Source organism: Chrysochloris asiatica, unplaced genomic scaffold (assembly GCF_000296735.1).
Source record: "Chrysochloris asiatica unplaced genomic scaffold, ChrAsi1.0 scaffold00046, whole genome shotgun sequence".
Lineage (NCBI taxonomy): Eukaryota > Metazoa > Chordata > Mammalia > Afrosoricida > Chrysochloridae > Chrysochloris > Chrysochloris asiatica.
Genome location: NW_006408564.1, coordinates 9,525,755 through 9,536,055, shown reverse-complemented (window position 1 = coordinate 9,536,055; position 10,301 = coordinate 9,525,755).

The window sequence follows — 10,301 nt, the reverse complement described above, 5'->3', positions numbered from 1 at the left end:
AACACATCAAGATAAGGTAATGGTTACATATTGACCACAAATAACTATGAGAGAAATCATCTGCCATCTAGAAGGGTCAGAGGATACCCAGAAACCTCTCATCCTATAACCCTTAATAAAAAAATATATATCTGCAATAATTTTTAAGTTCTCATGATTTTCTCTAGTTACATGGAGGTACAGTAAAATAAAATCATTATTGTCCCTATTTCATTAACTAAATTACACCTCTAGATTAGTGGCAAATTGCTATTGTGTCATTCTGCTTAGAGGGACCACAGTGAAGCACCTCCAGGTTACATATTAGAACCATCTGAGGAACTTTTGAAAACCAGTAGCACAGTGGCCTAAGCATTGAGTTGCTAACTGAAAGATGCATCATCTGCTTTTGTAAAGATTGTTGTTATTGTTATTAAGCGCCGTTGAGTCGATTCCAACCCATAGCGACCCTATATAGGGTTTCCAAGAAGCGGCTGGTGAGCTCAAACCATCGATCTTGCAGTTCAAACAATTTTGCAATCTGATGCATTAGCCCACAGCGCCAAACCCTTGGAAACTGGAAACCCTACAGGACAGTTCCATTCTGTGTTCTAGGAGTCATAGTCAACTCAACAAGTTTTGTCCCACACCAAATGAGTGAGGATCCATGGGAGGGGTGAGCAGAGGAATCGGTGTTTCTTTACAACTACTGGGTAAGTAGAGGAACACAGAGTAGTGCCAAGCACCTTTGATTTATAATGAGAATCAATTATTTGAAATGTGAATTCTAACCTTATCACCATCAACTGTGTGACGCAATACAGTCACCAAGCTTTCCAAAGGGCAGCTGTCTCTTCAGTGAAATAAACAGATTCATGCAACAGGAGTCACATGACTTCAGAGTGTGCAGAAAAATTCAAATAGTAAGCATTATCATTATGTCTATTATATAAAACAGTATGTTTTGCAGATAAATATAACGTATCAAAGGAGCTCTGGTAGCATAGTGGTTACAAATCGGGCTGACAACCGCAAGGCCAGCAGTTCGAAACTACCAGCTGTCCCACGGGAGAAAGATGAGGCGTTCTGCTCCCATAAAGATTTACAGGCTCGGAAAACCCTATACAGGGTCGCTATGAGTCGGAACCGACTCCACAGCACATAACCACCACCACCATACCGTATCACTCCTATTTGTTTATAAGGTTACGGTAAATGCCATCAAGTCAGTTCTGACTCATAGGGACCCTATATAAGGTTTCTGATGAATGGCTGGTGGGTTTCAACAAGTCTAGTCCTTATCCTACAATGAAATTTTAATTTATGTATTTGTTTATTTCTATTGTTGTTGTTGTCAAGTGCCGTCGAGTGGACTCGGACCCATAGCGACCCTGTATAGGGTTTCCGAGGAGTAGCTGGTGAGCTTGAACTGCCGACCTTGCAGTTCAAACGGCTTTGCAGTCTGGCACATTAACCCACAGCGCCACACCAGGGCTCCTATTCCTATAGGATTGTTGTAATTCTGAGACTGAGTAAGACCATCTTAGAGTAATCAAGTCATACTACCTTGATGGTGGTGCTGATGGAGATGGTTGTGGTGTGCCTTGGAGTTTCCAAGGCTATAAATCTTAATGGGAGCAGAAAGCCTTATCATTCTTCCATGGTACTGCTAGTAGTTTTGAACTGCTGACTGTAAGATTAGCAGCCCAATTCCTAAAAACTATGGTAGCAGAGCTTTTTCACACTACCTTAGATAAGTAAATAAAATTAATGGATATCATCTTTCATTTTTAGTGGCAAGTAAATTAAAGAGGATAATTCTCTGGAAGATGGAAAAGGATAGTCCAGAATGGTAATGAATCTATGACTTTTCTCAGGCTCACAGGAACAAGGAGCTTCTTAGTGAAGAGGGCATTTCCCCTGAGGATATAGCAGCAGTTTGATGGGAGTAACTGAGGCAACTTGTATGTGTTGTATGTGAGAATACTTAATTATTTCTGAACAATCACTTATTGATCACTGAGTAAGAACAGAAAGTAGATGATTTATCTAAATTACCCTTGCTCGATTGATTTGAGAGGTGTTGAAAATTAAGTGATAGACAGAAGTTAACATGAACTTAGCCAGACGGAATAAGCTATACTTCTGAATGATCAGCCAAAATATCCTAACGGGAAAAACAAAATCACAAATAGATAGATCTAGGCCAGAATGCACATTCTATTAAGGGAAGTATTGAACAATACTGGATGATGACTAGCCTTCAGAAAATGGTTATTTCCTGTCTTTGACTTGAATGCCCTTTGTCGAATATGAACAGTAACAATCCACATGTGCGTGGCTGTGTGAAGTTTATTGAGTGAAGAAGCCAAAGCCCAGAAAGGACAGACATCAGTCTGTAAGTGCGAACACGAGAACTCCAGACCTGTCCACTCTCCTCCTCCACAAAATAAAAGAGGACATGAGAAAAGGGTGAATATTTCAATCATCATCTTTCACTGTAAACATTTTAAATCATCAAAAAATACATCACAAAGGATGAAGTAAATTATCGGCATCTATGAAATGGAATACCAAGGAGCCTTTATGAAGAATATAATAGAAGAATAGTTTTGACATGGAGAAATGTTAATATTATGTTCCTAGATGCAAACTATGAAGTATTACATTGTATAAGATGCCCTTTTATGGGAAAAGAATTATGCATATACAAAAAATGTTAAAGTCATCTGTTCATTCCACAAATATTTACTGCATGACTGCTATGAAGCAGGTACAATTCTAGACACTGGGAAGTAACAGTGAAAAATAAAATCTTCATTTCATAAAACTAAGGTTTTAAAAAGGAGATACAGAAAATAAATAAATGAGCATGTCAAACTTGAACAAATTCAAACTCAGTGCCATGGAGCCAATTCTGACTCATAGGGACCCTGTACAGGACTTCCAAGGCTGTAAATATTTATGGGAATAGAAAGCCTTATGTTTTCCCTCAGCGCAACTGGTAAGTTTGAACTGCCAACCTTTTAGTTAGCAGTCAAGTGCTTACCCTACAGCATCACACCAGAACTCCAAGTTTAGGAAGCTAGAAGTCCATATTCAGGGCACTAACACTTAGGCAGAAGGTTCTCTCTGTCTGATCTAAGGGACTTCAGCTTCCATTCCTTGGCTCATTTTTGATCTTCATGTGCCATGGTCTCTATCTTACACGATCTCTGCTGGCTTAACTATCCCTGTTGTTGTTTAAGAACTGCCTGACTCATAGTGACCCTATACAGGGCTTTTGAGGAGCAGCTCATGGATTTGAACTGCCATTTTATGGTTAGCAGTCAAGTGCTTATCCTACAGCACCAAACCAGGACTCCGTAATCTGCTCTTTTTGAATCTGAAAGGTGATTGGCTTAAACTATACTCTACAGTGATATGGGCCTTTTAAAATAGCAAAGAAACTCCATGCTCAAGTGGAATTACAACCATTGACATAGAGATTAGGATGTGTCACTGTGGGTTAATGCATTGGACTGCAAAGTCAATCTGAACCACAAGGTTGATGGTTCAAGCTCACCAGTTGCTCTTTGGAAACCCTATACAGGGTCACTATGGGTTGGACTCCATGGTATTTACAACAACAACATACGTATCATGGCACTCAACAACATATATATATGTATATATTGGAGTCCTGGTGTAGTGCTGGACTGCAATGTCAGCAGTTCAAACTTACCAGCCACTCCTTGAAAACCCTATAAAATGTTGCTGTGAGTTGGAACTGACTCAATAGTACTTAACAACAGCATACATGTTTGGGAGGGGCACAATAAAAATCGTAACACGGGGTTTTTAACACACCTGTAACTGTTTTAGGATTAAAAGTATCTCTATGTTGGAAAAGGTCTAGAAAGTTGAAAGGAGTAAAAATAGTAGACTAGTTAGGAGGTTATTCCAACAATCTATGGCAGTAATGAATATGCCTTGTATCATGATAGTGGGACCAGGTGCTAAGATGGATCATATTCTGAGGGTATTTTGAAAGTGGAGTAAACATGGTTTGCTGAAGGATTTGGAATATGGATAGAGAAGGTAAGTGTGGCTTCAAGTGATCACTGGATGTGAGGACCCAGATGGAGTGCTGGAGAAAAAACATCAAGAGCACTGAAGAGAGGATAGGAGGAAAAGAACTGCACACAGCGAGGATAACCAGCTCTTGAGTTTTGCCAAAAAGGAGGCAAAGAAGTGGATTGGTATGAGATGTGGGTTTGAGCAAATGATTCAAATAAAATACTAACAATGATTAGTTTTAGCTGGCAGAAGTTTGAAGTAAATTTACTCTCATTTGGAGCATTTTCAATATTTTCTAAGAAAGCGTGATTGTGCTTATAGGTAGAAATATAACAAACGTGCAAGTTGTTGCTTTTTTGTTGTTAAGTACCAATGAGGTGATTCCGACTTAAGCAGGTGAAATTTAGGAGAAACTCAACCCAATGGTCAGCACCATATTCCATTTTCATAGCAATTTCTCTCTCCATGAAGCCACATCATCTGTGGCATTAAATTCAGGGGCTTAATTTGAATTTTATTGGCTTTATGGCTTGTTTATATTTAATTTCTACATTTGCTTTAGCTTTATAGTTGTAAAGAGCTACAAACAAGGAATATTAGCAGTTTAATATTTATACGTATTCATGTAGCAATTTAATAGATATAACTCAACACTAAGGGGGTCTATAAAATTTTATTCCTGCAGTGCACTGAATTACTTAATATGTCCCTTCTAACCACAGTCCTCCATTTTGTGATGTGTTGTAAATTCTCTCCTCCATGCCTATGGTTAGGATTCTATTTTGGAATGAATTGTCCATTATTTAAATGAAGTGAATTACAGGATGTATCTTGAGTATGATTCAAGTCACCACCATTGCCACCTTTATTTAAGTCACCATCCTTCACCACCTTGAGACCTTGTTAAATCACACTTTTATCTGACAAGAGAAAAAGAGAGAGGTGGAGAGCTGACCACCACAAAGAAGAAGAGATGGCAGCAGAGCGGTCGTTTAGACTCAGGATCCCTTCACTAGGGAACCTCCTGGATGGAGGAGACAGGAAAAGAGAGAGCTGTACACTGGAGATGAAGAGAAACAGTGACAGCAAAACCAGGAGACAGGTGGTAAGATGGGCTTCACAGAGTGACAAAGCTGAGTGACTTTGGCTGGAATCCTGCTGGAAGAGTAGGGTACCTCCAGACACTTGGTGGAGCTGGGGGTGAGAAGACATTGAGAGCTAAGCTTATTGGCAGAATGGGGGGTCTCTGGGCACTTAATGTTAGAGCTCTAAAAGCTTTTAACACTTGCCTGAACATGGCCTAGAACAGGCTAAAGGGCCATGGACAAAGGAAGGGCTGCCGGTACAGCTAAAAACACACTGTCTTGACCAAAGAACTGGTAGTGCCTGACCCTGACCCTGTAAAGAACACTTTCTCTGTGTTCATTACAACAACTACTGAACCCGGCAGAGAAGTAAAGAGTGCAATGAGAGGAACGTCTGGTGTTAGAATTAGTAAAAAGGTTGGAGAGTAAAGGCATGCCTGATCTCTTATTCATAGAACTCAGCGTTAGACTGTTGATCTTGATCCTTCTCCCACTTTGTGAAGTTAGAGAAGGTCAGATAATTCTGCCATGACATATTTACAACTTCTTTAAAAAAGAGCCTCTATAGTGCTCTATTTTGAGAAACACCAAGTTAAGGAATACTGAATCCTACTTGTAATAGATTGAGTAATGGCACATCAAACATGTCCACATCCTAATCCCTGGAACCTGTGAATGTTATTTTACATGGCAAATGGAACTTTGCATGTTAAGGATCTCGTGATAAAGACATGATCCTGGGTCATTCAGTGGGTCTGATATAATCGCAGAGGTCCTCATAAGAGGGAGGAAGAGCAGAATAAGTAGTTGGAAATCTGAGGACAGAAGCAAGAAAGTCTCCACAAGGAAGAAGACATAACATACGGAATGCAAGTGTCCTCGAGAAACTAGAAAAATAAAGAGATGCTCCCCTGAAACCTCCAGAAGGAACCCAACTCAGCTGACACCATTATTTTAGACTTTGGACCTCCAGAACTCTAAGACAAAAAATCCCCATTATTTTAAAACACCAAATATGAGGTAACGTGATACAGAAATAAGAATAAAGTAATACATGATTTAATCTATTCGTATGAAAAACCAGTTTCTGTCAAGTTGATTCCAACCCATGGTGAGCACATGTATGTCAGAGAAGAACTGTGCTCCATTGCATTTCAAATAGCTGATTTTTCCGAGATAGATCACCAGGATTTTCTTCTAAGATGCCAGTGGGTGGGTTCAAACTTTTAGTTAGCAACACAGTGCATTAACCCTTCAGAGTAGTCACGCAACGTGAACCACTATGCTAATCAGGAAGTAGATCCACTACCATTTATGATCACCAAAGAGGACCTCAAAAATAAGTAAAGATGAATTTCACTGGAGGAAAGAAAATAAAAACATGGAAGCATAGATAAGGCCAGGTATGATATCGTACTAGAAGGTCCTTTGTCACAGGCACACACACTGGTTTTCTTATGAGTAAATGAGGATTGATAGAGAAGGAATTTGGGAACCTTGTTAAAAGTCAGCTAAAGGAGTAGGCCAGCTGAAGATGTGCACCAGAGTTGTATTCTTTCATCATACTTATTCAATCTGTATGTTGAGAACATAATCTGTGAAGCTGGATTACGTGAAGAAAAACATGACATCAGGATTGGAGGACGTCTCATTAACAAGCTACAATATGCAGATGATACAACCTTGTTTGCTGAAAGCAAAGAGGACTTAAAATACTGATGAAGATCAAAGAGCACAGCCTTTGGTATGGGGTGCATCTCAGTATAAAGAGAAATCTTCACCACTGGACCAATTGACAACAACCATATAAATGGAGAAAGACTGAAGTTGTCAAAGACGTAATTTTGCTTGGATCAACCATAAACACTCATGGAAGCAGCAGTCAAGAAATCAAATTATACACTTCAATGGGGAAATGTTCTGCACAAGACCTCTTTAAAGTGCTGAAGAGCAAAAAATGTCAGTTTGAGGACTAAGGTGCACCTAATCCAAGCCATTGTATTTTCAATAACCTCATATGCATGCAAAAGTTGCATAGTGAATAAGGAACACCACAGAAGAATTGATGCATTTGAATTATGGTGTTGGAGGAGATTGTTGAAAGTACCATGGATTGCCAAAAGAACAAATAGGTCTGTCTTGGAAAAAGTACAGCCAGAGTGCTCCTTGGAAGCCAGGATGGCCAGACTTCGTCTTTTATGCTTTCAAAATATTGGCAGAAGGGACCAGTCACTGGAGAAGGATATCATGTTTGGTTAAGCGAAGGGTTAGAGAAAAAGAGGAAGATCCCCCAGCAAGATGGATTGGCACAGTGGAAGCATCAATGGGCTCAAACGTAGCAACAATTGTGAGGTTGGTCCACGACTGGGCAGTGTTTCGTTCTGTTGTGCATAGGGTTGTTATGAGTCGGTATGGACTCAATGGCACCTAACAACAACAACAACAACAAAGGAGTAGCCAACCAGAGAGAGAGAACAGCCCTACAGATGTAGAGTGCTTGGCTACCTTTGCAGTTTTACTATTGTTTGACCCTAACTTCTGAAGCTTTAAGTCTGCTCTATAGCTTTTTTCCCAGCATAATGTCCCCAGTATAAGTGGGCCTCCCAAAGGTCTGCTCTAGGAGATGAAACCAATTCTGGGTAATGGCAGAGCCAATGTAAAAGCTGGTCCCAGCACAAGACAGGTAGGTCAGCAGAGCGATCCCTCTCATTCTGATCCTGACTGAGAGATCAGGGAAGGAAATTCAGTCAAAGATCACACAGAACCCAGGGTAACTGTGCTGAGAGCAGAAGAACCTGAATATCAAGGACCTCCATTTTGTTACATTTATTACATCACCTAAGGAACTAGGAGAAGACGTAATACTCCGAGGTTCGTGAATGAAAAAAAAGAGAAATCAAACAATATCCTACCACAGTAGTTGACAGGAAGGACAATAACAACAAACGGAAACAGAAGCACTGGACTATGAAACACAAGATCTTCGGTTCGAGCTGCCAGCTGCTTCCCAAGAGAAAGATGAGGCTTTCTGCTCCTGAAAAGATTTAAAGCCTCAGAAACTTTATACAGAGTAGCTATGAGAAGCGACTCAACGACACTTAACAACAAAGATAAATGATACTTAGTAAGACAGAACTGTGCATCTTGCTGTCTCTGAATTCTCTTGTGCACACTTATGTTATTCTCATGGCCTCTAAGCCACTGTCCTTCTTCACACACACCCCAAAGTAGGTAGCAAGAAGAAGAGGGCTTCAAAGTCATTCCTCTGATTCTCTTAAATTTAATCTCTTGCACAGGGGCCATGCTAATCTTCTCTGTATCATTCCAATTTTAGTATATGTGCTGCCGAAGCAGGCAATCAGGCCAGGACATGCTAATTCCGTTTTTAGGTAAGTACATTACAGCTATGGTTTGAATGGAAATAGAGTTCATGTATTTCTATGTTGTCACTCAGTATTTCCTCTTGGCACCTCATATTGGTACTTGAGTAAAATAGCTATAGAGTCCTAAGTGCCATTTTATTAGGCTATAACTTAATAATCTAACAATAATTTATTAGATAAAAAGATGAAGATTTTGAATTTTTTCTGTAGCTTAGTATTGTTTTATAGAAGGTTCCTATTTTAAGTGAAGGAAAATCCATGTATATGAGTAGGATAATTGTCCTCTCACAGGACCGAATATTTTCAATATATGTATTGTATAGAGACTGCTAAATCCATTCTATGGAGGGTTTCCACCCCTTACAACATGATCTATTTTAAACAAGTATATAAAGTGCTGATGATTATCTTTATCTTCATCACTATCCATTTCTTCATTTCAGAAGCAAATTCATTAAATTCCAACTCCCTCATAATCAAGGATAAATTTAGTTAAGACTTCATAATTGTTTACATCATAACATCTAAGAAGAAAAAAATGGTGCAAAGGTGATCATAGCAGTAAAAGTGTAGGATACTTAGAAAAAGTGGTTTTCCTATACAGTGTTGTTTTCATTAGGATGCTACCAATTACAAGATATATCTCATCCTCTAAAAGAAATAGATCTGGTCTCATTAAACCATAGACAATTACAAATTGATGGAACCTAGGAACTAATTTATCCTCCATTGAGTAAGTCTCCTCCACAATAATCCCAACTAGTGGTTACCCAGCTTTTCCCTAGAGACTTCCACAGAAATGGGACAACCCCAGTCTAAGACAGGTAATTCTTCTCATTTTGAGATAATCTACCTTGAAGACCCTTCCTTGTACCCTTGGGTAATACTTATATCAGGTATAATAAGTTGATTCCTTCTCCTCCAAGTTGGATCTTCCCAAGTTGGCTCTTTCAATCACTGCACAGGTTGGTTTTGGATTCTCCTAGCCATCCTGGTGTGGCACTGTGGGTTAATATGCCAGACTGCAAAGCCTCTTGAACTGCAAGGTCAGCGGTTCAAGCTCACCAGTCGCACTTCGGAAACCTTGTATAGGCTCGTTATGGGTCGGATCTGACTTGACGGCACTTCACAACAACACAACAACAAGCCATCCTTACCCCTCTACACTGGGTCTACTCTAATTTATCAACTCCTGTCATCCGGTGCTCATAGTTCAATCTGCTACTCCCAGTTGTGATTTGACCCTCTGCTTGGAACAATTTATAGTATATCAAATTTCTTTTTAAAAAAAAAAGTCATTAAACTCATAAGATGTAGTCTGCAAGTAAAACTTGCCCTTAAAGTGGTCTGGCCTTCAATTAGTCCAAATTTTGAAACTTTTTAACCGTTTTTCATTAACATTACAAATTGTCATTTCAAGTCATGCTGAATTGAAGAGTTGTTTTTCGATGCCATCAAGTCAGTACCAATTCATAGTGACCCTATTCACAACAGAATGAAACACTGCTTGGTCCTGGGCCAACCTCACAATTGTTACAACTCTTGAGCCCATTGATGCTGCCACCCTGCCAATCCATCTCACTGGGGGTCTTCCTCTTTTTCTCTGATCTTTCACCTTATCAAACATGATATTCTTCTCCAGCGACTGATCCCTCCTGACAATATGTCCAAAGTATGAGAGATGAAGTTTGGCCATCTTGGCTTCCAAGGAACACTCTGGTTGCACTTCTTCCATCACAGATCTGTTTGTTCTTTTGGCAGCCCATGGCACTTTCAATATTCTCCTCCAACACCA